Source organism: Lemur catta, chromosome 6 (assembly GCF_020740605.2).
Source record: "Lemur catta isolate mLemCat1 chromosome 6, mLemCat1.pri, whole genome shotgun sequence".
NCBI lineage: Eukaryota > Metazoa > Chordata > Mammalia > Primates > Lemuridae > Lemur > Lemur catta.
In genome coordinates this window covers 50,676,547-50,703,813 of record NC_059133.1, presented here as the reverse complement: position 1 = coordinate 50,703,813, position 27,267 = coordinate 50,676,547, and the positions used below count along the sequence as shown (strand labels likewise).

Below are 27,267 nucleotides of genomic sequence, written 5' to 3'. Positions count from 1 at the left end.
TCCTTACTTCCTTCAATAACTAGAAATCTTTCAGTAGAACTTATTTTTAATAAAATGTTTATATAATATAAAAACTAAGATGTAATATCAAAAGGCAAATTTTAAGCTAATTATGGTATTCTTGAATCAAAAAATATAATGTTATTAAATATAATGTTCTTAAATATAATTTAGCAATTCTTTTATAATAAAAATTAAAACCGAAATTGTAGCAACTGTAGTGATAAGAGCTTAAAGAATAAGAATGGATATGCATATATTTTATATTGAGTGAATCAGAAATTATGTGTGTAGCTGTGATCCTATCACACTAATGCAGGTACTCCCTTTAGAATAACAGCTTTCTAACATAATTTAGTTAATTGACATTTAAGCAGCACAAGCTTTATAGAATTAACTAGGTAGACTTTAGTGATCCTAGAAAAGAAATGGCATGGTTTGTGTTTTGGGGGATTTGTTTTACAATCAAATTCTGTGCTTCTCAGCTTTTTGTGAGTATCAAATTCATGTGTATGTCCGTCTAGGGTTTGAGTTTACCTTTCTTATAATAAATTAGCCTGTTACTACTTCATGGATGCTGGTAGAAGACACAAGACTCTAAGGTCAAAGGCAAAGGACTTTATTATCACAATACAGCAAGCGGCGTGTGAACATCATCAATGTTTCGGTTCTCCTTGCCCCCATGTTCTCCAGAAGTGATGCAGAGGGCTCTGATGATGCCTGCGTAGACAGCCATGTTGCTAGGATCTAGGATGCTAAACCAGTTTGAACCCCCTACCTTCCCTTTTGGCCAGGCTGCCACCCAGAGGGTATATCAATCCTGCCTACCTGAGATAACTGATAAGAGAAAGAGACACATGATGCCCAGGAATTATGAGGGTAGAATCCTGAATTTTCAAAATAATTTTTAATTATTTAATTAATTAATTATTTAATTATTTAATTAATTTTAATTCTCCTCCTTTTTCATCTGTTCATTACCCAGGAGGCAGCCAAGAGATTAACTCATTGTAGCCACATGCATTGACCAAACTTTCATGCTGAAGAATATGGAACAGGAAGAGATGAGAGGTAAAGTCTGAAATAAATTTTAGATGATTTTTTAAAAATCCCTTCCACCTGTCAATGATGCCAGCAGCCTAAAGTTGATCAGGGGCATGAATGTCCATCACATCCCTTGACTATCAGCCCGTTTTGAGGTAGCCCTTATGACAAAAGGTGAACCACTGTCAGACTGTAGATGGTTTGGAAATAAAAACATGGCACAGTTTCATCTTAAGGGTGCTCATGGGGTAGCTAGAGTTACCTGATCAGACTAGAATAACACCATAACCAGAAAAAGTGTTGACAGTCATGTGTTACCACCGATAGCCATAAGAGAGGGACAAAAGATCCAATGCAGTGAATTTGCCAGAAAAGGGTAGGGTCAACAATTCCTGCAACATGTCCTCTCAACTGCAAATTAAACAGGCCAACTTTTGGCAAGAGTCACAAGTTTGGTATGTGGTGGTGACTTCTGCACCAGAAACATATAGTCCTTTACCCCGTGCCCAGTCTACACAAGGGGATGTGTTGCCATATCCAGTGTGATGAAGGATTCAGGTGGGGCTGGTGAGCATCTGAGCGGTGCAGGCCTGTTCAGCAGCCTGATCCAGGTTGCCCTCGGAGGATGAGCCTTTACCATAGACGTCCACATGAGTGACTGAGTCTGTCACATTGCCAGCTGAGATTTGTTTCCGCATTTCATGTCCAAAGAGGGGTGTATTTAATCAGTCAATCTGCAGTCTTCTGAGTGGCAGACCAGACAGGACATTGGTAACAGCCAAAATGTTAGTAAAAATGTCAAAAAAGTTTCCTCAAGGACAGTATTGGCCAGGGCCATTAGGACTCCTTGAGTTCTGCCCACTGAGTGGAGCAAACACATCCATTTTTGTTTTCAAATATCTGGCACTTAATCAGTAGGGGCTTGAGGTACACCATGAAGTTTCAATTTAGCCGAGCTATCAGTAAATCAGGCTTAGAAATGCAGGAGAACACTTCTGAATAAAGGACCCCAATGAGACAGCAGTGTTGCTTCATGAAAGCAATGGAAGATAATGTTTCCTCCAAAGGTGTAGCTGCCTCTTTTCGATGTAAAGCCTAGGGTCAGGCCAGCTGTGCTCTTGGCTGTACCATTTTCATTTGACTATCACGGCCTGTTGGGTTCTCTCCTTGTTAATCAGCCTGGGAATGTTGCATGTGTTTATTGGCTGTTCTTACTTATTTTCTTATAACTTGTCTGTTTACATTATTTGGCCCCATTTCTATCCAGTTGTTCATACTTGTATCACTTTTTTGAAGTTCTTTTGATATTATGTTTTTCAGTCCTTTATTGCTTATCATCTATGGCAGCTTTCCTATAGAAAAGTTTGTAATTTTTATGAAGTCAAGCTATCATTGTACCTATATGCCTTTTGAGTTTGGTGCAGTACCTCAAAAGTATTCTTATACTCCAAGATTATTAAAATATCTCTGTATGCTTCCTTCCAAATATTATAATGTTTGAATCTTTAATCCATCTAGAATTTTCTCACATCTGAGGATTAGTAATGAAATTTAATTTTCTTCTAAATAAATACTCAATATCCTAACGGCATTCATTTCACAATTCTTCCCTTCCTCACTCATTTAAAATGCCACATTTTTCCATATAAAAATTCCAAATATACTGGGATATATATATATATATATATATATATTGGACTCTTTATCCAAGTTTTAAAAATTAACACAATAGTGTTGAGAGGACAGAAAAATAATTATGTAACATTATTTTAGAATAAATAGTAATTTTTGAAGATACTTCCTTGTAGCTCATAATGTCTTTGCCTTTCTCAAATCATGCTTAGATGTGCATTTTTTGTTTTCTTTATGCTACAAAAGAATTATTAATAGAGTTTACATTATATTAGAAAAGATGAAATTATATTTAGCATTTATAAGAAACCATTCAACAGCAAACGTATTCAATCTTAAAGTATCCAAACAACTGGGATCATCTTTTCAGTAAGAAAAACCACTGCTTCATTCTACATTCATACCTACTCCATTGTCAGAAAACTATAGGTATGAGCAAGGTTAAAGATGATGAAGGAACTACATTTTCTTTCTGGCAATTTTCTTTATATCAAGGCTAAAGTGACTAAGTCCACGTAATTGACTTCTCAGTCTTAAGTCAATTTGAAACTGGGAAATCTTGAATACTTATTATATTTAGTTATAGGTTAGAAAGGTTGCATCATCACCAAAGAGGTAATCTTTGTAACTATTAAATCTTGTCATATAAAATCCCCCAAGTAAATTCTGTGTTAACTGACATGTTGATACTGGAATCTATTTCAAGTTTAATTACTGCTGTTTGGTTCTTGGGTTTAGCCTTCAATCATGTGTATGGAATGTAATCATTCATGTTTCAATACTGTATATACTCTAACCACCCTAACAAGATAGATCCTTGATTTCTTTTCTTCTTAGATAAATAGGAAATGCATGCCCAACACTCTTTACATAATTAACTCATTTGACTTTCACTAAACTCAGCAAGTTAGATTTTATTATATTCACTTCACTGATGGAAGAAAAAAAAACATACTCAAAGAGATTAAGTGATCTGCCCAATGCCAAAAGCTAACAGAGCAAACTTGGAACTTGAAACATTATGTGTAGGATTCCAAAGCCCATGATCTCTCTGGTATACTATCATTCAAATCAAACTTCAGAGGCTAGTTTAAAAACGTATACTTACAGACCTGAGCAACAACTCTTCTGATTGAATTTATGGTTATAGAAAGCTTGCAGACCCAGGAGGCTGACACTCTGTTACCAGTACTTGACAGTTATATTATTGTACTTTTGGTTCCTGAGTCTGAATTTATTCATCTCTAAAATAGAGGAAAATAAGAAACGCTTTAGCTCTTACTTAATACATTAATTGAACATTAAATTACATAATTAAAAAATTAATATATTTACGTATCTGCTCAGTCTTACAATACACACAGAATGATTTCAGAATAGTTACATCATTAGAAGGTCACCATGGTCACATACTAAGAACAAATCTATTAAGAAGAATTAGATTTGCCATTATTTTGTTTTTAACTCAAAGCGTGTGTTCAAAATTCATGTTCAACAGTAACTTAGCTCATTTCTCCCTGAAAAAAGCATGCGTTCAAAATTCATGTTCAGCAGTTACTTAGCTCATTTCTTCCCCAGCCCTTTTTTTCAGGACAGTTACACTATTTAATTTAGTACAGCTGGTTTCTTTGTTTCTGTTTATACTCATTTTTGAATATGGGAAAACCTCTCAGCGAAGTATTACTCCCCTCTTTCTACTCTGCTTCCACCCACTGGCTCTAGGTAAGCAATTCCTTTAGTTCTGATTTCTATTTTCAGTTCTCTTTTCAAAAGAAAAAAAGGAGAGCAGATACATGTATGTTTCTTTATTTCCAACATCATTACTCTAAAATATAACCTGTGTTCCTCTCCTGCTTAAAGTCCTCCCCACTATTTTCCCACCACTCTTGTAATAAATCCAAACTTCTTATGTCATTTCCAGAATCTAAATTATCTGCCCCTGAGTAATTTTTTGATTTCATGTTCTAGTATTCTACCCTTGGTCATTCCACTATATTTACTTAAATATACAAATGCTTTTCCTTTTCTCATGGTGTTTGAACTTGCTAAACTCTCCCTGGACTGCTCTTCACTCTCTTATGTTAATATCTGCTCAAATGTCACCTTCTTAGAGCACTCAGCTCTGGCAAACCCATTATTATTCTCTATACTTTTGGCCTGCTTTGCTTGTCTTTATAACATTTGACACTACTTAACATTATACCATACATTGTTTGCTACTTAATTATTGTCAGTACCACACACTAGAATTTAACCTCTATGAAATAAGGACATTGTCTTGCTCACCATTGCATCACCTGTGCTTGCAACAGTGCCTTTAAATAGCAGATGCTCAAAAAATATTTGCTAAATGGGAAAAAGGGATAAATTAATGAATCAATATTTCCTCTGTGTTTCTCACTTTTCCTTATTAGTCTCAAGTCCCCATCCTTTTTTCTATGAGTTATTAAAAAAATCGACTCTTTTCTATTATGTCATTCCAGTTGTCTGTAGTATTCTCATTGGTTTTTGTTGTTTCCACTGTTTTTTTTTAAATTTTGCAATAGCGTTTTCACTTTCCATGAAATTTTTTCCTGAAGTCACAATTTCCCCTTTTGTCCCCATCTTCCCTTAATTTCATAGCAGCAATGTATTCTTGTGTCATGTTGAAAATAAAGATTTTCTAACATCAACTTTTTATCTTGTAGAAATATCATTTCAAAGAAGAATGGTTGTTTCTCATTCTTCAGATTGATTCTTTCATTTTGAATTACTGAAGCATTTCTCATCCCAGTGGTTTTCTTCTATTTGTGCATCTTTACAGTGGCAGATCTGTGCTCATTCAATATTTGTGAACTGAGGTGGGTTCTCCAATGAGACTGTGTGTATCTCTGGTAGAATCTGCCAGGGGGAGTTAAAAGAGGAATTTTATTTATTGTGGTTTTACCTCGCCGGTTTGGACATCAAGATATTATATAGGGCAGACTAAAGAAGATGAAAATGCTTCTTCTAGAGGCTTGCTCAGCAAGGAGCACAGCACCTCTGCTGAAGAAGGTCCTGGTAAATTTGCTGGGGGCAGCTAGTTGTGCTACTTTCTAAGGAAATGGTCACCCTCAAAGCAAGACCAATGCCCCATAAGTATGGAAAGTATGGAATAAACATTTTTTAAGTTTTATTTTATTTTTTATTGGCACATTAAATGAGTAAACATTTTTTAAAAAGTCCTTGATCTTTTGCCTATAGTTTTCCCAAGTATTTGGTAAAATTGAAATTCTTCCCCAAATATACAATAATCTACAGCATGGGCCCTTTTCACCATATATCCCCACACTTCCAACAAAGGATGTGCCACCAGGGTCCATTTTACATACTGTAGGAGTTCCTTGTGTGTACTTTTCACTTTCCTGATTTATGGGTTTCCCTATATTTTTCTACACCTTTCCCTAGTTCAGTGAGAACTTGGAGGAAAGGTGTCAATTGAAGTCACCCTTGTTACTGAAACTTAGTCACGCATCTCTTTTAATTCTTAATGTTATATAAAAATAGACAAAATAGTATAATAAGTCCTAGAGACTGACCTCCCAGTTGGTTTATGTAACAAATGTAACTTACCCAATGATGGTATTTTTGTTTGCTTAACATTTTACAAGACTAAGACTTTTTAGATCCATTTTCTACATATGCCACATGCATATGTAGATCCATTTCATGTAGATATGCTACATGCACCTTGACTTGTTTTTCACTTTCTATTCCACACATATCAATATATCAGAACCAAGATTTGCTTTTACCAAATGAACAGTCCTAAAAGAAAGTGAAACACTTGTCTGTGAGAAGAGTGTATAAATAATGAATAGTAATTTTTGAAATGTTAGTGGAAACATGTCAAGTTGGTATGTTCCGTCTGTTTTCCCTCTTGTCCTATATCCTCACTGTGCCCGAGAAGGCTGAGGGAAGAAAAAGGGATTAACTTGCAGGGGCACATTTTCCCCAAGTCCCATGTTATTACTTTAAGTTAGCCCAATCCACCCATGTCACGGTGGCTGGTAGTGTTACCACCATCATAGAAAATGCGAGTCCTTTCTTAGGAATTCCCTGGGACCCCTTACTTTATCACTATTTCATTTTCCAGTTCTAGAATTATCTTGACCTTCTCCTGTCCTTTTAGGTTCTGCTCACAGACTCTTGGCTCTCAGAATAAAATTGATTTCCCAGGTTTTGATCACTCTGACTGTCTGAGTACCTGGGACTCCCTCATCCTCTGGCTGCTGGTACCAGGTTCCAGCTGCTGAAGTTACATTTTTATTTCTGATTCAGGCAGCAGAGTACAGTACAAAAGGGCACAGACTACAGAGCCAGAGTATCTGAATTTGAAATCTGGCTTCACATTTAGTCAGCTGAGGGTCTTGGGCAAGTAACTTTACCTTTCCAGTGTCCTTTTAAATGGAGATTATAATAATATGAACCTCATAAGATTGTTTCAAGGAACAAATAAGTAATGTTTGTAGTATGTTTAGAACAGTAGCTGATACATGGCAATTGCCATAAACATCCTGTAAGAAAATAAGAGTCCATTAGCCCAACCTGTCTCCCACAGGTAGAAAAGCAAATTAATACTTTTTTCGCCTCTGTTTTCCAAAAGAATGTCCTGGTTTTTAAAACTACATTATTTTCTGCTTTGTACTTACGATCTTCCAAATCAGAATTTTAGACAGCTGCTTCTCTCTAGCTCTTTATGTCGTGCTTCCAGAAAGTCCCAAACTTGGCACTGAAAAGCAATAAAATGAATGTTTGCAGAGTTTAGGCTCTAATTAACATAACATTGCTTAAAAACTACAAGGACTTTGCATTTAAGGGAATACAAAATTTACAGACACATAGAAGATGGACTCTTCCTCAGCTAAGTTTTCCTCTTGTGCTTGAAAATCAGGGCAACAGACCCCTATAAATCCACTGCAAAATGAGTAAGATATCTGGCTCCAAGTTGTAAGATTAACTCTACCCTTTAACACATCTGCTTTAGTCAAGAAAGTTACTTTAAATGTGCTTTTAGTTCACATGTCTCTTATGCTTTTATCAAGTAGGAATATCCAAAACATTGTTCACTTTCCCACTTCATTTGCAATGACACTAATTCTTGACTGAATTTCAGTTTCTCCCAATTTAGAATATATGATTATTTCTGAATGCTGGAACCCTACCCACCCAGATGATCTCTGTCTCTATTGCCAAGTTTCTGTTAGGGTCAACATTTTGTTTTTCTTCCAAGTTCAGATGCTATCTAAAGATTGGAAAAAGTTCCCTATATTTCAAGTTAGCCTACTTAACATTTATGTATAAGCAATTCTCATTAATTTCTTTTTCAAATTATATTAAATATTTAATTCTGGAAAGTTTTACTCTCAACTATCTTTGAGTTTCTATTTCCAATTGAGACTATCTTGAAATTTTTCAGGTTATCACTTGAGATATATTGATTTGATGAAAGAGCATCTGTCTTTTATGATTAGTTTAGAAGGAATTTGTGCTAATACAGACCTATTTCCATGAAAAAGAAGAAAAAACATGTGAATCAAAAGATTCAGCACGTGTTCTGTTTAATGTAACTACAGTCAGAGGTGATACCGTGAACTCTTTGATCTTCTTAGCTACAGGAAAGAGAGGGCAGAAAGAATGAGCAACTAAAATCTGACTTTTTGGAAAGGCCTTGTATCAGGATGAATGCCAAAGTGTAGGGGTATGCCAAAGTAAAAAGGCTAGAACAATTTTTTCCAAAATGTACAAAAGAGACACATTTGGCCTAGTGGTGCAACAAATATTGGAACGTACAGCTTACTTGATGTCCAAAAAAATCAACAATATTCTGTTTAATAGATGGACAGTAGATTTGTTAAATAATAATTCTTTCAAATTTTTTATACATAATGTGTTTTTTTTTCATACAGGAATTTATTTGAATTGAAGCAGCTGTTACCTTATTAGCTTTTCTTACCCTCAATCCACCTAGGACAGAGGTTCTCAATGAGAGCAACTTTGCCTCCCACAGGACCTCTGGCAACTTTTGTGGACATCTGTGGTTTTTAAAACTGGAGGTACTGGCGGCTACTGGCATCTACTGGGTAGAGAACTGAGATGCTGCTGAACACCCTGCAATGCACAGGACAGCTTTCCACAACAAAGACTCATCACAGCCAAAGTGTTGATAGTACCAAAGTTGAGAAACTCTGAATTAGGTGTTTAAAAATATAGATAATTAAGGAAACAAGGTTATTCATAACCAAGAACTCTTGCCATTTCAAAGAATTTGTAGAAACTTTTCTCACCTTTCAATAACAAAATGAGACTGACAGAAATTTCAAAATGCCTTTCTAGAAATATGACATATGTAGGCACAGTCGTGTTTTCCCTTTAATCTCCTTGGTTTTCCTAATGGAGGTAGGATTTTCATGTGGGGGAGACAGGATTGTGATTGTTATAATGTGACTGAAGTGTTTTTTAATCCTTAGAGAGCTATACAGCTAAAAGGAGTTATTATAAAGATAAAAGCTCAGGGCATCCTCGAACTGAATTCTTTGTTGTCTGATATTGTTGCTGACTTTGTACAACCACTACTCCTGGATACTTTATTTAACCTATAGGTCATTCCCTTTGAGCATAATCTTTAACCCTACTTCTTCAATCTAACGCTTTCTTGTGGTGTTTTCAGCACAAAACATACTGAGGTGGTTTTAGTATTAAGACCTATTTTTCTGAAATATCAGAGGTTGGTTGGGTTTCAAACTCTATACAAACGTGTAAAACCCAGTTATTCTCCAGTGAAAAATTTTTATATAGGCTTCTTCGCAGCTGGTAGAGTAGATAGCCACTTTTGCTTCAATCTGATAGTGTTGAATGGCTTTAGTACCATCCTGTTGACTCTGGGCCTTTGGATCATGGTTTATTATGGGCCTACTTCCCACTGCTTATGCCAGGAGCTTTCACAAAGCTTCTTTTGCAGTTGCAGGTAGATTTGGGAGATCAACTAGAGGAGCAGGTGTCAAAGGAGGTCTGAACCTTCCCTGTACTGATGAAAGAGGTCAGAGAATATATAATCATCACAGCCAGAAACAAACATCTTTAGTCTTTAGAAACTGGAGCACTTTTTAAGATGCCCCTGAAACCTGTATAAGCAGGCAATCCTATAATTATATCAACTGTAATTATTAATATGTAATTTCATCAATTCTACTAAATGTTTTATAGGTTCAACAATAGGTTTTATAGGTTAAGGAGTTGTGGTATTTGTGTACCATGGAATACTACTCAGCTATAAAAAACAATGGTGAATTAATAGCTCTTGTCTTATCCTGGATGGAGCTGGAGCCCATTCTTTGAAGTGATGTATCTAAAGAATGGAAAAACAAGCACCACATGTATTCACCATCAAATTGGTACTAACTGGTCAACACTTATGTGCACTTATGGAAGTAATATTCATCAGGTGTCAGGCAGGTGGGAGGGGGAGGAGAGGATAGGTAAATCCACACCTTATGGGTGTGGTATGTACTCTCTGGGGGATGGACACACTTATAGCTCTGACTCAGTGGTGCAAAAGCAATTTATGTAACCAAAGTGTTTGTACCCCCCCCAATATTCTTAAATAAATGAATAAATAATAAAAATTCGTGTGAAATATAAAAAAAGAAAAAAAGTGGTTTTAATACACACACACACACACACACACACACACGCACATACACACACATATAAAAAACAGTTAGAACAGGATTTAAGCATTGATCTCGAATTCCTGACCTCAAGCGATCCTCCCATCTCGGCCTTCCAGAGTGCTAGGATTACAGGCATGAGCCACCACGCCCGGCCTGAGGATTTAATTATTGGATGTTGAGTTAGACTAGTGTTTTCTTTCAACTCTAAAATTTGCATTTCATTTATAAAGTCATAGTAGATAAAATGAATGCATTCATCCCTATGTTAATGAACCATTTAAAGAGTTATTCACTGATTTTCTCGATTTGCATGTGTTTGCTCTTTTATATTTAAGTTCCATCTTTATTTTAATTTTAAAACACCTAGATTTTTATTTTTTTCAAAGATTTTGTCAGTAACATGACAATGAAAATTTAAAAGTTCTTTGTTGTTATGGTTGCCACCAGGTTTTTAGGAACATACCCCTATATGTTTAGCTCAAAACTTTATTTTTTAAAGATAACCAATGTTACATTTCTTGAACTTCTTTCTAACTACTGTCTTTACCTCATCTCCATTCTGGAATTAATAACTAAACATTTTCTTTGTACTTTATCATTCAATTTCTTCCCTCTTATATGGGCTTTCTCTCTGTTCTTCTATTTAAAATATTTTATGGCTGTTATGTCCTGAATAGAAAATGCACTAATGCATCTTTTTCTTTTTTTAATTTGGATCAAATCATACTTGTTTCCAATTTATTTTCTTACAGGTTTTATTCTTTCTTATCATCATTGTGTCCTCTTCATTTAGCAAACATAGTAACATGTTTAGGATCAATAGTTATATTTTACAACTTCATCTATAAGGAAAAAAAAGTTACAAAATAAGGTAATTTTCTCTACAGTAGATAAATTCAAAAAATAAAAGAAAAGTTTCAAAATTTAAATATCTCCCAAATCTCCTACAATTTGGAAAACAAATAAGCTTTTCATTAAAAACAGCACTTTAAATCCTTTCAGAAATGAAGTGGGATAAAAATGTTAACATGGCAGAAGTAAACTATTACTGTAATAATGTCTAATATCTATGAAGTGATTAAGATGTGCCAATAACTAAGTTAAATGCTCCAAAGGCATTATTTTATATAATTTTCAAAACAACTGCATGAAGTTTGTACGTCTATTAGTACCATTTTATAGATGATTTTTATAGAGATTACTGAGGTTTACAAAAAATAACAAACATATCCAAGATCACACAGCATGTGACAAGAAAAGTTGTAGGCCCATAATCTTGTTCATGATGCTATTCTTGCCCATTTTTCCAGATAGATAAATGTGAAATTTAAGCAGGCTATCGACGGCCATAGTGATGCTGAACAAAGATGGAATTATCACTAACAGTTTTGTGTATTACTTTCTATTACTTGACTGTCATTTGAAACAAGGATGTCCTAGTAGTTTTTAAACTAAGTCTAGTCCTCAGTTTTCTTAGTTTTCCTCAGGAGAAAATGGACAGTCTATCAAACAAAGTGTCAGCAAAATGGCCTCGAGGCCCATCAAAAGAACAGCCAGCCACATCATCGAGAAAACAATGAGCCCTCTGTATAAGGCCAGCTGGTCAGAGAGTACTTGGGCATTTAAAAAACAACTTCAGGTAAGAGGAAAGAAATCATGTAATATAAAATGACATTTTTACATTGTATAAATTTACCCTGTAGCCTGTCTGTTTTATAATTCTGTATAACTTTATTTACTCAGAAAATATTTCTGGTTAACAATTTTTCATTTTTTTCCAAAATTAACTTTATTTTTAATCTTCCCCAAAGTTTTTTGGAAGTTCATTTTTATATATCTTAACTGTGGTTTTCTTCTTCAATCTTTATTAGCATCTACATAGCAAGGGATTTTGAGATGGCATTTTTGTAGTAAGTTGGAAAGTGTTTTCTAAGTATACAATTTTTTCCAGTTGAACTGACCAAATGCTGTCTTTCAGAGATAAAACTAGTCAGGCTGGTTTAACTCCATGGTAATGGAATTAATGAAACTGATTTCTTTTGTGTGTGAAAATAACAAGATTTTCATTTTTTTTTTTTTTTCTCAAACCGATACTTAGGACATCTAAAGGCTGGCCTCTCCACTGGCTGTACCTCTTTAGTTTGGTATGGTGGACCCAAAGTTTCACTTCTGACAATTTTAACAAGGTGTGGGTTGTTAGAGGCACTTCATAGGGACCCTTCCCACTTCTCTGCTTCCAACTGGGGCAGGGACCTGAAAGAGGCAAACTCATGTATAGTGGGTAGCACCTGACCCACGCATTTGACATATTGTTTTACTCATGGTTGTACTACCATACGTACCTTGGGGTGCTAGGAAGGGTCTCTCATAAACTATTTCTGAGGGGCTTAACTTAAGCCTGCTTCTAAAGAGCTACCCTTATCCAGGGGAGTGCAAGAGGCAATATCTTACCCCACTTTAGATGGGTTTCCTGCATCAATTCCAGGATGTGTACAATTTCTATTCTAGGTGTGGGGCTTTGTTTACCTGCTGGGTTATCTGTGCTGCAAAGAAGGGTCTATTATCACTCTTGCTAAATGTCCAGGGCTCCATTGAGTGTGCTCCTAGGTCCTGTTGGCAGTGGGGTGTCTGTTGACATCTTTGCTGTAGGAGGAGGAGCTGCTGAGCCATCTCTGTAGCTGTCTGTCCACAGCCTCCATCACCAGCATGTTATTCTCCATTGGCTTGGCCTCTTTCCTTGGACTGTTGATGCCTGTCATCCCATCATCCCCTGAGGCCTGTTCCTGTACACATGCAGGAACTCGGCAAAGGCCCCATCAGCTCCTGGTAAGAGGCCATCTCAGAGTGAGTTCCTCCACAAGGAATCTGGTAACCTTAGATGCTCCTTTCTTTCCTCTGGGTAGGCCAAGCCTCAACCCAGTCTGAAAAGGTATCTACCAATACAAGCCTAGGCATCTGAGTGAAACTGCCAATCATCAAAAGGGTGGGCCCTCACATATTGGGCTCCCTGTGTAGCAGGTTGCCCTTTTGTACTTGGACCACCCCAAGCACATAACAGTTAGTTGTGAACAGGGTCCTCTCAAATGAGGTCCCATCAGATCCATCAAGGTATCACACTCCCAACGTGTGTATTCATGTATGTGCCTCATAAGAGGCCGAAACAATGCTTTGGGTAGGAGACGAATCTATGAGAATTCTGTCTCCATTTAGTTGTGCCATCCCAAATGTCAGAGCCCCAGTCTTTAGTTTTTAAGGGGGTCTAAATCTAGCTGATGGGGTATCATGACCCCAAGGAACAGATCAACCTCCAGTGGCCTCCTTAGCAGCTCTGCCAGTGGCCTGACTTCTTTTTGCCATGCTGGCCACCTGCTTGGGCTCAGTCACAGCCTGTATCGAGGCCATTATTTCAGTGGCATATTTAATATTCTTATTTCCTGCCATCAGGAGACCCCTTTTCTTTCAAATGGCACTATGAGTATGTACAATCATAAAAGCATATTTAGATGTTTACCTTTTTCCTCTTGATAACGTCAACTCAGCTTGCTGGGCTTAAGTCCCAGGTGGCAGTGCCACTGCTGTGATCGCTGCGTATCCATCCCTCATTGTCCACAAAGTTGCTCCCATCAGTGAAAAAGGTCCCAATCTTCTTCTGGCATCAGCTGATGTGACAGATCCATCCTGCTAGAATACCCAGCCTCCAGAACCTCTAAACAGTCATGTTGTAGATTCTCATTCTGTTTGGCTGGCAAAAGGGTGGCAGGATTGAGGACAGACACAACTCACAACTAGCTGCTACTGCCCAGAGGCAAAGCTGTCATTCTCTCACAATCGTGTTTAGTGGCTTTGACATGCCAGTGGCCGTGGGATGCTTCTCAGCATTTATACTAAACTCTAAGTTTCATTCCTTGTTTTTCTCCATACAAAGGCTTTGCCATCAGTCTCAAGTCTGGGATCCAGACGCCATTCCTAGGAACTCCAGATAAGCTAATACAAGTTTACAAATCTGTCCAATTGCAGGTTCCGTAAGTCCCCTGCTAAGCTTCTATCAACCAAAGCAGGAGGGCCCTTTTAAACCCATGAGGCAACACAGTCCCAGGATCCTGCCATTTAAATATAACTGAGTGTCATTCAAGTTCTTCAGCCGCTTCGGTGAGCCAGTGCCTCTCTGCTGCCTGGCCCCTCGCCCACGGCTCCCTGTCTGGCCGAGTGTGGCTGGTGCCGGGGTCAGGGCTGTGCCTGGGAAAAGGCGTCCTGACTGGACTGCTTCTGTCCCTGTGGGTTGGCACCAATCGAATCCCCACTGTCAATTTTTCCCAGGGCTCCTGTGGGGATATTTGAAGGCAAGGGGCTCTGCCCCGCTCCTTCATCTTCTGAGTCCTGAACTTAAAAAAAATTTTCTCTCCTGGGGGCTTCTTGCTAACTGGAGGTTTTTGCAACTTTTGAGCAATGTTCCTTTCAAGGTCCTTCTTCTTTACAAAAAGTCAGTCTGGGACAACTTTTTCGCCCTTTTCTTTTGAATATCTCAAATTACCCTGCCAGCTGTTCTTTCACATTCAAACCCTTTATGTGATATTGCCATTAATTACCCTGCTACAGCTAGGGGTTCCTTCTGGCCCAAATTCAGTTTGCTGCCAGAAGAGACCATTCCAAACCCCGACTCAAGACTGGGACTGAAGAGTTAGTTCAGGCAGCACCCTCTCCACCCCTTCCCATAGTGCCAAGATGGTGGCAGCAGCAGGTGTTCCTTCCCCCTTGCCACACCACTCTCCACAGCAGCATTCACTGGTCCTCCCTCCTGCTGAGTCCACCCCCCAGCTGTGGCCCCTCCTGGTGCCTCAACCTGGCCAACTGTGGGGGTTCTAGCAGAAATCATACAAACACAGATCATTTTGTATACCATGAACAATGAGTCTCATTTCAAGCAGAGAGCTTGAGCCTCAACCTTTTAACTCTATAGTGGCAGGTCGACCATTTGAGCTCTGAATTTTAAAAGAGCCAATAGCTCGGAATAAACCATGGACCATCAACCACCACTTTTCCTCACACTCCATACAAGCAGTACCAACCACCACTTTTCCTCACACTACAGACAAGTGGTACCACAATAATCTTCAGACATAGGTACAAAAACTCACCGGATAAAAACTCACAATCAAACACGAACAATACAGGTAGGGAATTCTCAACAAAAACAATCTAAAATGCCCAGGCCTATCAATCAAATGGGAATTTTCATTTAATGGCCACTTCTCCTCACACTCCAGCACATGCATTGTATTACAATAACACCATTCTCTTTATACATAGGTTTATAGCTATAAGTTAACCATTAAGCCAAAATTTTTCCCAAGGGAATTTGAGATGCAGTTTTTCTATGTTGCAACAAAACTTAACAAACACAGGCAATACAGGGAATCCTCAACACAAAATGCTGTGGTCGACAAAATGGGAGCCACAACATGAAAACCAAATTCTCAATTGAGAATCAGCATCTCCTAATCCAAAAGTGGACAGACTGAGAAATAAATTCTCTCAGACAAAAGAACCAATATCTCTTAATTCCTTCTGGTTCCTAGGGAACCACATATGAGCTAATCCAAACTAGGTTCCCTAGTTCCACTCAAACTCTTGACTTCAAACCCCAAATCGGCACCTCAAAACAAATCCAATGGAAAGGTCTGAAATGCACCCCCCCCCATATTGGTAGAAACAGGGTCCTGGTGTCCCAGAGAACTTTACTTACAAATGGCTGTGGCTATTGCAATGCTTCCCAAAAGAGTTTCCTTCTCCTCAACTCAGTTCAGGTTGTGGGGAGCCTCGTCTACTTCAGGGAGACAGAGACGGGAATTTTCCATAGCTAAAGCAGGCTCCAGCTGCTGCTGCAGCTGTCCTTGCTCTCTCACCTTGAAAAATGTTGCTCCTACCTATGAAGACCCAAGGCTTTGACCCGGCGCTGCTCCCTGCCTCTTCCAGCAGTCATGAGGTGCCATTCCACTGGGGCACTGATGGGGCCCACCCAGGGATGCCAAATTCTGTTACCAAAAGTTTGGCACTTGTCTCCAAGGCCACATCAGAAGAATGATGACACATGCTGTGAGGAGAAGGAAAGAGGGGGTTATTAAATTGCTGGCAAATGAGGATATTGTAAAACTCCCATCTCAAAGTACCAACTTCTTTGAGACTGTGTTTTTAAATCAGTTGTCCCATCTGTTAATCTGATCAAATTATATTTCAACTAATGGATATGCAGTTTGATAACTGACATAAAGTTTTAAGAAGACTCTAAAAAGAGTAAAAGTGTGAGGAAACTGTGCTGATATTGTTGCAAAAATTGCTTTTGTCCATTACATATAGTCTGGGGAGGCAGGTCTTGATTGGTTATCATGAAGCAATTCATTGAGGACATAGGCACCTAAAGGTGGTGGTAGGGAATAGGAGAATATGAAGGGCTCCTTGCTATATGTATACTGTTTTCCTCTTAATAAGATGCACTGCCTCTTTCCCTCTACTAAACTCTTACCCTATGAGATGCTAAACTGGCAATTGGTTTAGACATGTGCACATGAAACTACTGGGTTAGAAAGTTTGGTCTGCATCAGCTCAGACAGCACTGGCAGTATATAACTCCATGGTTCTCTTATTCTTCCTCTTTTTCTTGCAACCCCGAGAGTTTCTTGTTATTTTTAAAACTACTCTGAAGTTGTAAAACAAAACAAAACTAAAACTACATCAGGCAGTCTTCTAAACCATTGCATTTTATATCTCAGCAAGAATTTAATGCCTGTTTTTCCCCTGGTTCTGCTGTGACAACTCCCTCTTGGGTCAGTGACTACTTTACAGCTAGCTGCCCAAATGGGAGAGGGCCTCAGGATCAAAGCAAGTACAATGCCATTTCCAAAATACTTCATACTCTTCTCAGTAACTTGGGAATAGTATGTGTTGATCAGCATTTATTTACACTTATTTTGAAGAGCTAGATTAATTAATAAGATAATTATCAAAACCAAGGCTAAATAGAATTTTACATGTAATCTTTCACACTCTCATAAAACCAAATTTAACCTCTACAAGGCAGATAATTATTATATTTTCTACTTCTAATTTTACAGCCTCTGTTTATGATCCAGTATAGGTATATCTATCTTATGCAGTGTAACTCCATGACCATCTAAAATTTGAATGAGATAAAAAAAAAACAAACTCTTGATTCTTCTTTTCTGGTGATCATGTTCTAGTCTAGCTTGATTCTATTTTGTTGCAAACCATTTATAATCCAAATGTATCTTACAAATCCTCACTTTGTCTTGTTTTTAGAGAAAAATCATTTAATATCAATAGCAATAATTAGTAAAGAAACTCAATTTTTCTGACCACTTATTATGTTCTAGAAAGGCCCAAAAGTGTTCTAGAAAAGTGTTTAAAAGTCAATTGTTTTGTTTTCATTATTTAATTTTTTAATTGACAAATAAAAATTGTACATATTTATGGTATACAATACAATATTATGAAATATGTATACATTGTAGAATGGCTAAATCAAGTTAATATATACATTACCTCACATACTTTTTATATTCATACCTCGCATTTATTTATGGTGGGAACACTTAGAATCTACTCTCTTAGAAATTTTCAAGTATGCAATACATTGTTATTAACTATAGTCACTGACATATACAATAGATCTCTAGAACTTATTTCTTCTATCCCAGTGAAATTTTGTATTGCTTCAGCAACATCTCTGCAACATTCTCCTGTCCCCCACCCCATGTAGCCCCTGGTGGGCTCTGCTTCTATGAGTTTAACATTTGTTTGGGCTCCATGTAAGTGAGATCATGCAGTATTTGTCTTTTTCTGCCTGGCTTATTTCACTTAACTTAATGTTCTGTCTCTAAGCATGGATAATGAGCATTCTTATTTACTGAAAAGCAAACAAACACACAAATCATAATAAATAAAACCTATTAAATGGCGATGTAATTTTATATCAAATGTAATTGATGAAAATCATAGGGACAATCTTGATAATTAAAAGTTATTTATTCCTTGATGCCATTTCAAGCAAGACAGACTTTGGAGCTGTGTGTAAGGGCATTGACTCTGGTGTAAGGCTACTTGGGATTGCATATGGTGTTACCACTTATTGTGTGGCAGATTATGTGACAATCCTTTTCAGTGTCATTTTTCTTGTGTTTAAAATAAGGATAATGATAGAATCGATTTCACGGGTTGCTGCAAGAATTAAATAAGCTTACATGAGTAAAGTGCTTTGCAAAGTAAGCATTCATGCTTTAGCCCTCAGCCATTATATATATTATTATGTATTTGACTCTTATTGACTAAGTAGTAGCCAAGTTCTGAGAAATCAAAGATAAATAAGAGAAAGCCACTGCTCTCAGTGAGCTTGCCTTCTGATGAGCATGGCAAATATACAAACAGCTATAAATCACATAAGATAGATAACAAAGTTGTGCCAGCTGTGCTATAGAAAGGAAGCAATAAGGCCCATGGGGCAGAAAACAGATAAAGATAGAAAAAATAAACTTAAGTTTTTATTTGAAGCAAGATAGTTCTTTGGATCTCTTGAAATAGAAGAATTATCATCAGCAAATAGGGATAGTTTGACCTCTTCCTTCCTGATTTGAATGCTCTTTATTTCTTTCTCTTGCCTGATTGCTCTGGCTAAGACTTCCAATACTATGCTGAATAGAAATGGTGACATTGGGCATCCTTGTCTTGTTCCAGTTCTCAGGGGGAACACTTTCAACTTTTCCTCCTTCAGTATAATATTGGCCATTGGTTTGTCATGTATGGCTTTTTTAAAATTTTGAGGTGTGTTCCTTCTATGCCTAGTTTGTTGAGGATTTTTATCATGAAAGGTGCTGAATTTTATTGAATGCTTTTTCCGCATCTAATGAGATGATCATATGGTCTTTTCCCAATTGCAAAGAGGTAGAATCAACCTAAGTGCCCTTTGATATATGAGTGAATAAATAAAATATGGTATATATACATACCATGGAGTGCTACTCAGCCATAAAAAGGAATGAAATAATGTCATTTGCAGGACCCTGGATGCAACTGGAGATCATTATCTGAAGTGAAGTATCTCAAGAATGGAAAACCAAATACCATATGTTCCCACTAATAAGTGGGAGCTAATCAATGGGTACACATGGGCACAAAGTGACATACAGGACATGAGAAACCAAGAAGTTGGGAGCATTACCTACTGAGTACAATGAATGCTATTCTGGTGATGGGTATACCAAAAGCCCTGACTTAAGCATTATGCAAGATATCCATGTAAGAAAAACACTTGTACCCACTTAATTAGTATTTTGAAATAGAAAAACAATTATTATGAAAAGAAGAAAATATTACATATATTCACAATGGAACACTATTTGGCCTTTAAAAAGGAAAAATCCCTGCCATTTGTGACATTGATGAACCTGAAGGATATTATGCTAACTAAAATAATCCAGACACAGAAAGACAAATACTACATTATCTCACTTATCTGTGGAATCCAAAAAAGTTTAAGTCATAGACGTAGACAGTAGAATAGTGGTTACTAGGGGCTGGTGGGAGGGACACTAGGGGAGATATTGGTCAAAGAACATAAAATTTCAATTAGGAGGAATAAGTTCAAGAGATTTATTGTATAACATGGTAACTATAGTTAATGACACCGTATTATGTTCTTGAAAGAATACAATTATATTCCAAGATATGAGATTTTAAGTGTTCTCATCTCTAAAATGATAACTTTGTGAGGTAATGCATATGTTAATTAGCTTGATTTAACCATTCCACAATGTATACATGTTCAAAACATCATGTTGTACATGAGAAATATACAAAATGAAAGGAAAAAATCTCCTGGATCCAAAAAACAAAAGAATTAAATGCTTAATCAAACTTCAACTTTATTTTTAAATTAGAGTAAATAACATTATTCTATAAAACCAAGTTTAATGGTATATAGCAGATTAAGAATGGAAATAGAACACTCAAGCTTGGCAACCCCATCCCATCTATGGACCAGGGGCATGAGTTATGAAGAATATTATGAGGCCATGCTTACTAAAAAAATACTTGTTCCAATTAGGAAAATAATTGTTCACCTAAAAATTATGGGGAAAGAATAGTTTCAGGAACAACACTAATAACAGGGAGTTTACCCTCAAATGTTAGTTTTATCTCAAATAGCTGACAAGTCCAAACACGTGTATGCAATACGAATGGAAAAAAATCACTCTTTTTTTTTTTTATGTTGAGGTCTTCAGCAGGCAATGAACAGTGTTTAATGCCATATGGAGGTAATTTAATATGAATTTTGCAATACTCGAACAAGCATCATCACCAAATCTGCTAAATGGAGATACTGATTTTGTTTCTTTCTAGCATGATGATTTAGTTGTGCAATGGTGCTGTCACCAGATGAGATTAATCACAATAATGATGCGTCTCTTTGCTAAGGACATTATCATAAATCATTTGAACACAGCCCAAGAGAAAAGGTTTCTAGTTAAACCTTCTAAATGTTACAAAATGGTTATAAAGCATGAGCTGTTGAAAATAGGCATTATTTTTATTTCAGATTGGGGAACATATGGCAAAATGATTATTCATTGGCACTGAAGTGATTTAGCAAATATATACACACTCATACACACACCCCAACAATATCTCAAGTGATATTGAAAACTGAAAAAACCTTTTCATCATACACTCAGTACATTTCATGCCTCTTAATTGAAATAAAAATAATGAAGTTAATGTCAGTACTCTTAAAAACATTTTAAATATCCAGTGGTTGTTTTTTTTAATGTGTCTTAGTTCATTTTGTGCTCCCATAACAAAATCCCACACTGGGTAATTTTTAAAGAACTGGAATTATTTCTCACAGTTCTGGAGTCTCGGAATTCTAAATTCAAAGCACGTGCACCTGGTGTCTGGTGAGGGCCTTCTTGCTGCATCCTCACTTGGCAGAAGATAGAAGAGTAAGCTAAAAAATAAAAAAAAGAAGACAAATTCCCTCGTTCAAGCCATTTAATAAGGGCATTTAATCCCATTCACAAAAGAGGAGCCCTCATGATCCAATCACTGTCAAACAACCCACCTTTCAACCCCAACGATTGGCAACACCTGAATTTTGGAGGGGACACATTCAAACCACAGCAAGATGAGGCTTATTAATTGATCCCACTACAGGATTTCAGAACTGAAGATTTTGGTTTTCCATGGTGCATTGATTATTAGAACTTAACAGGAGGGAGGGACTTATATGGAAGAGGTTAGGGGTTCTTCAGGAGGATATAACCTCTTGAGGATAATCAGTTGATTAGCTATAAGGGACAGGGAAACACTGGTGTGTGTTTCCTTCAGTTGCTTATTGATAGAATAGCTCAGGCTTTTCTGTCAATAAAGATGGTAATGATAATAGTATCTACCTAACTCATAAAGTTGTGTACATAAAAAAATATAGGAGTTAAAGAATATACTTAAAACCACATCTGGAACAAAAGCAAGGATAACAGCTGAAGAGAGAGTGCTGCTAGGAGAAATAAATGTGCCGTCTGTTTGGCTTCCTCTGGTTTTCTGAACAAGTTTCTTTTCAGTGCCTTCACCTTCCCTGTCCTCCCTTCCCCTCTCCTCTTCAGCTTCTTCTCAGTTCCTTTGTTTTATTCCCTGGCTATCCTGTGACAATGACCATTTTATTTTTCTCTCTCACTCTCTCACTTTCAGACTATGAATTTCTGACTTTCTCTCTCTGAATTCCTATCTATCCATTCTCTCTCTCTCTCTCTATTCTTGCCCATCTACTTTTGCTATTCAAGCCTTTTTGAATATAAAGCTAAATTCTTCATATCTCTGCTTTAAGTAAATAGGAACATAATAGTCATGGTTAACCCTAGATTGTGAGTGTTGGCAAAAGGAGGGTCTTCCAGAGACGTTCCCTCAGTTTTGAAGGGGTGCCCGTCAGTGTTGTGGGTCAGAGTGGTGCTTCCAGGACTGCCCCTAGACGAAAAGCACCAATTTATAGGTTCCTATAACAGGAGACTCTTGTGCATCCAGGAAGAATATTCATACTGACTGCCTGGGGTGCTGGAGAGAGGTCCAATGCCAACTAGGTCATTATCGCGTGATTTATCAAGTTACAGTGAGGTGTCACCACACAAATGAGTCTGTGCTTTTCTCAGTTGAGAGCCACAAAGCTGAATCAAAAGCTTTAAGCAGGCTGGAATCCAATAGTTTGTGTTCTACTCTTTTTTTTCTTTTTAAGATAAGTCACAGTTCCTTTCTTTTAACCAAATAACAAGTTTGAATCTTACATAACAATAATGACTAAAATTTGTTAAATATATACTCTGTACAGGACCTATAACAAGCACTTCAATGGTACCATCACATGTGATCTTCCAACAGTGTTTGGAGGTGTTATTTTTATTTTACACATAAGGAAACTGAGGCTGAAAAAATTTATACAAATTATCTAAGTTTATATAGGAGATAAGCGTCAGAGGAGAGGTTCACACTCAAACATCTGATTCCAGAGTGCAGATTCTTGATCATTTTAGATTGATAGAGTGAACAAGTTTGTGCCACTGCAGTTCCATTGTTCCCTGTGGGAAATACTGGGCAGGGTCTTCAATAGGATTTCTATTTAGCTGGAAAATGTAAAGATATTGATGTAAAATACTGAGTAGATCTATGTTGTTAACTGTGAAAGATACACTGTATACATTTGCACATGTATCTTCTTTCTCATTTGTGCAAAAAATTAATGCTACTAGATTCTCTCCTTTAATCTCCCTCTGTTTTCTTATCAAAATTGATCCTAGTAAACATAGTTTCTTGGCAGGATATGTATCCAAATAGCAACTTACACTTAAATAGCAATCCATTGATGAGAACTCCCATTATATTCTGAGCTATATTAATTATTAATAGTCCAAATGCAAGCAAGTTCCTGGACATTGCTGAATCATCTCAAATTCTGAGGTTCATCTTCAAGGATGTCATGATCTTACCAGGCAGTAAAACCACTTTTCTGAAGAATGACCACCTTTGAGGGCTGATGTAAGCCATGATTAATAAAATCATTACAAAAAAAGCATTATTTTAAGATAGGAAAGTCCGCTTGTCTTTCCCATCTCAGGAAAGATTGTGTGTGTGTATTGGGGTTTGATTTTAAGTGTTTTATTTATTTTTAAGCAGAATAGCACAGTTTCATTCACATGTTTTCTGAATACTTAATATACTATAAAATCAAAAAAGATTTCTGTTCACAAGATATTCTTGGAGGAAAACAGAGAATGAGAATAAGACACAATAGTTCTAAATTATAGACAAGAATCAAGTACCTATACAATTTTTACAGTCATTTTTATATGTTTCATTGCCTATCTAACCTTCCTAAGGAAACTGGTGGCACTGACAGTGGAAAGTACTGTTTTATCTATCTTTCATATGTGAAAGCAATCTATTTGAATAGAAGGAATATTGAAAATGGGGCTCCATTTCTGAACAGAGTTAGATCTACAGAAGATGTATCACACATGAAATCCTTTGGATGCTGTGAGGACTTTGTTATTTCTTTGGCATAACTAAAATATCAGCACAGAAATAAATAAATGACTGAGAAAACAAACAATAGCTCACATTTTGAAAAATTAAGCATCAAATTTATCACTTATTTATGATTTTAAGTGTATATTTCACCTCATTGTAAAACCTTATAGAAAATTTGTTACTTATAAACCTGTAATAAATAGTCTATAATTAATTAATATGGCAGAAAGCTAAGTGAAAAATGTGTACTGCAGTGAAGTGTTATATAAAAATATAATGTTCAAAACTATTTATTGATCTATGAAGCAAAAGTGAGGTGGGTTGGGGATGAAATGAAATAGGGGGAAATTTTAATAGCTCATTATACTGGGAGGAAATTATATTATTTGGGGGTAAATTATGACTGCCAAATATGTCCCAATATTTCTCCCTTTTTCTCTTTCTCAATGAGAGTACTTATAGATGATAAAGCTATGAAAGTACTCACTATGAGAAGCAAAAAGAGAAAGCCACACTTTAAAAGGGTTACTTCTTTTTTCCTAGGCTTAACTCTTCATTATTCAATTAGTTGTGCTTGCAAAATTGGATAAGAAATCAGTTTTACCTGAAATTAATTAATTGCATATTCTTTAATTTGAGTGTTCAAATAATCTAATTCAACAACCATTATAATGTACACGTAAAAAGGGAGCTTTAGAAAAAAATCTTTAAGAATCTACTTCATAGTCTTGTCTCTGTTCATTTCTGATCCTCGAATAAAGAGAAAATGCTATTAAATAGCTTCCCTTCTGCTTACAATGACAAAAGAAGATTAGTATTGCATTTATAAAGCTACAAGGCTTTTAGGAAATTACTTGTTATGTAAAAAAGAGTCATCAGTTTTATTTTGTTTATAGCATATGAAAAATATTCTATAGTAGGTATTAAATATAGTCAATGAGATCTTTGCATAGAATTTATACCTAAAATATTTTTATCTCTGTCTATTCCTTCTTATTATGGATCAAGTATATAAACTAACTTGAAACATTGTGTATAGGAATCCTGAGGCACATTGTGATATTTGTAACCCTTCAAGCATCTAATTGGATGTGTTTTTATCTGGAATGTGTGAGATGTCTTCCTTCTTACCTAACAGTAACCGGTATGTCTTGGCTCAGCATTGAAACAACAAATTTAACAGCCAATAGGTGGCACTGGAAGTGTTCAAAACATTTTTTTAATCTTTTCTGTTCCCTGAGTATAATTATTTCCCAAAGCAAATGACAATTAGTATAATTAAATTAAAAACAAAGGCACATTCAAAATATTCACATTAAAGAAACTCAAATTGTTGCACACCTGTTGAAAATTTTAGCACCCTAACAATATGAAACGATGCCTTCACTCTCTACCATGTTGTAACTTACTCGTGTGTCATTCGAAGATGTTTTTACCAGCATCTGCTAGGATTTCTGGGGAAATCTGTGAGCTCAGTTGGTATGTGTGATGTCTGCAGAGATTTTGGTTTTGGTACTATTTGCCTGCTCGTGTGATCCTAGTGGGGTAAGGATTACTGAGAAATGTAATTAAATCTTTTCATTATTGGTCCTCACCTGGATTTTTCTAAAGCCAATTTCACAAGTAACCTTTTCATTCTCTGTAGTAAACAAGCCCATAAAATGTTCAATGAATCAAGCAGAGTAAAAGAGAAAATGCATAATAGCATTTCAGCAAAGACTGCAGCGAACAGAATAATCCATTTATAGGATGGACTAATTTCCCTCTAAAATTGGCTAACAATGGGCTTGTTACAGACTTGGTAGAAAAAGATCCCGTGTGGAGTTCAATGGGAATGCCACATACATAGGAAGCCAAACTAGTACTCTATTTGTTTTGTTAAGTTAGGTCCAGTGACTATGCCTTAATCTTTGCCCTCAATTTTGTTTTTATTTTTATAGTTACATCAAGTGTTTCACACTGCCAGGTGATATATTCAGAAAAGTGTTATCGGCATGATGCAGCATCAAATATTACAACTATCCCATCTTTCGATATTATTAATACCCCACCACTTTTTCAAAGCTCTGTCCTAAGACTATTGAAGAAAACTTACTTTCATCTTAAACAACTGTAAATCATTGCTTTATGAAAATTCAGCCTCAAATGAAACATACACATAGGTAAAGAAAGATCACATTTCAATCTATTTCTTTGTGCATAAAATATTAAAATATTTAAGTTGTAAATGTGTTGACATTTTATTAATACTATGTCTTTTATGTAGGATATCACCATGAAATAAAAGCATACATATATATATATTTATATCCATATGCATATTTCATGATGATATCTCTTGTTTATGTACATATGAAATGAAGTAATGTTCCTAAATGGTCTTATACAATGCCTGGTTAATCTTTGAGTGCCTGCTATAATAGGTTACCGAATAGCTAGACAAATCAGCTAAAATAATCTGTTGCCTGTTCAAATACTGAATATATACTTTTAGTAATAATGTTTGTACAACTCCCCCACATCATTTTACTAAAAGCATCCTTCTTTAATATCTGTCTGTGAGAAATATTATTTCACATAGGAATACTCAATGCCCTGGAAATCACTGTGTAAATGTGATCATATTCTCCTAACTTCCTATAAAATACATTATACAAGGAGTGGGACAATTTTCGAATTCTTCCCCAAAAGATTAGATGTGTTTTGTGATACCTGCAATTGACCTAAGGCAATTCATTAATGTGTCCAAGGGTGATTGAAGTTGATATGTAAAAGAAATGTTCCTCAGAAACTTCTGTAATTCTATGAGGAAAAACTCCTATAGAATACTGTACTGTGGCAGATACTTTTATCCTCAATACAAGAGTGTGACTTTCATATCATGAGGGTCCAAAATGGCAACATTCATTTTGACGTCTGCATTTTAGTCTCAATGATATTTTCTTCCTTCTAAAATTATTAGGGTTTTTCCAATAAAGAAACAGACCACAGGTACTCTCCTTTTACAAACTAGGTAAAATTTTTAGAGCAAAAGATGTGGAATTGTATGTAAGTTTAACACTCAATATTCAGCTATTATATTGCAAGGTTGTTAAATAAGTGTTTGTTGCAAATGAATGAATGAGATGAATGAATGTATTATAATTGAGACAACTTTAAACTTTGCAAAAGATAACAAAATAAATGTCAAAATAAAGCTGTGAGCCTTCTTCATATCACAGGAAAAAAACACATATGTCAGAGATGTTTTCCTGTTTGTATTTTTATGGACTCAGACTTTTGGTTGATGAGCTCTGAGTTTAGTAAGAGAACCAACAAA

General features: G+C 36.3%; 2 long non-coding RNA genes across 4 annotated transcripts in view; both read right to left on the bottom strand.

The window, feature by feature from the left end:
* Positions 1-626: 626 nt before the first annotated feature.
* On the bottom strand, positions 627-14,303 carry LOC123640666. Of its 3 annotated transcripts, none has more exons than XR_006736018.1 (5): positions 13,879-14,303; positions 12,894-13,190; positions 7,347-7,426; positions 3,785-3,920; positions 627-2,396 (listed from the first exon to the last, which is right to left on the bottom strand). It is a non-coding gene; the product is annotated as an uncharacterized LOC123640666 (long non-coding RNA). The 3 variants fall into 3 exon arrangements; XR_006736017.1 differs by having other exon boundaries at positions 3,789-3,920; XR_006736016.1 differs by lacking the exons at positions 627-2,396; positions 3,785-3,920 and adding an exon at positions 4,024-5,556.
* Positions 14,304-21,335: 7,032 nt separating this feature from the next.
* Positions 21,336-27,267, bottom strand: part of LOC123639577 — a 91,905-nt gene continuing 85,973 nt past the window's right edge. The window contains exon 4 of the long non-coding RNA XR_006735767.1: positions 21,336-21,381. This is a non-coding gene — a long non-coding RNA (uncharacterized LOC123639577). The remainder of the gene's footprint in view (positions 21,382-27,267) is intronic.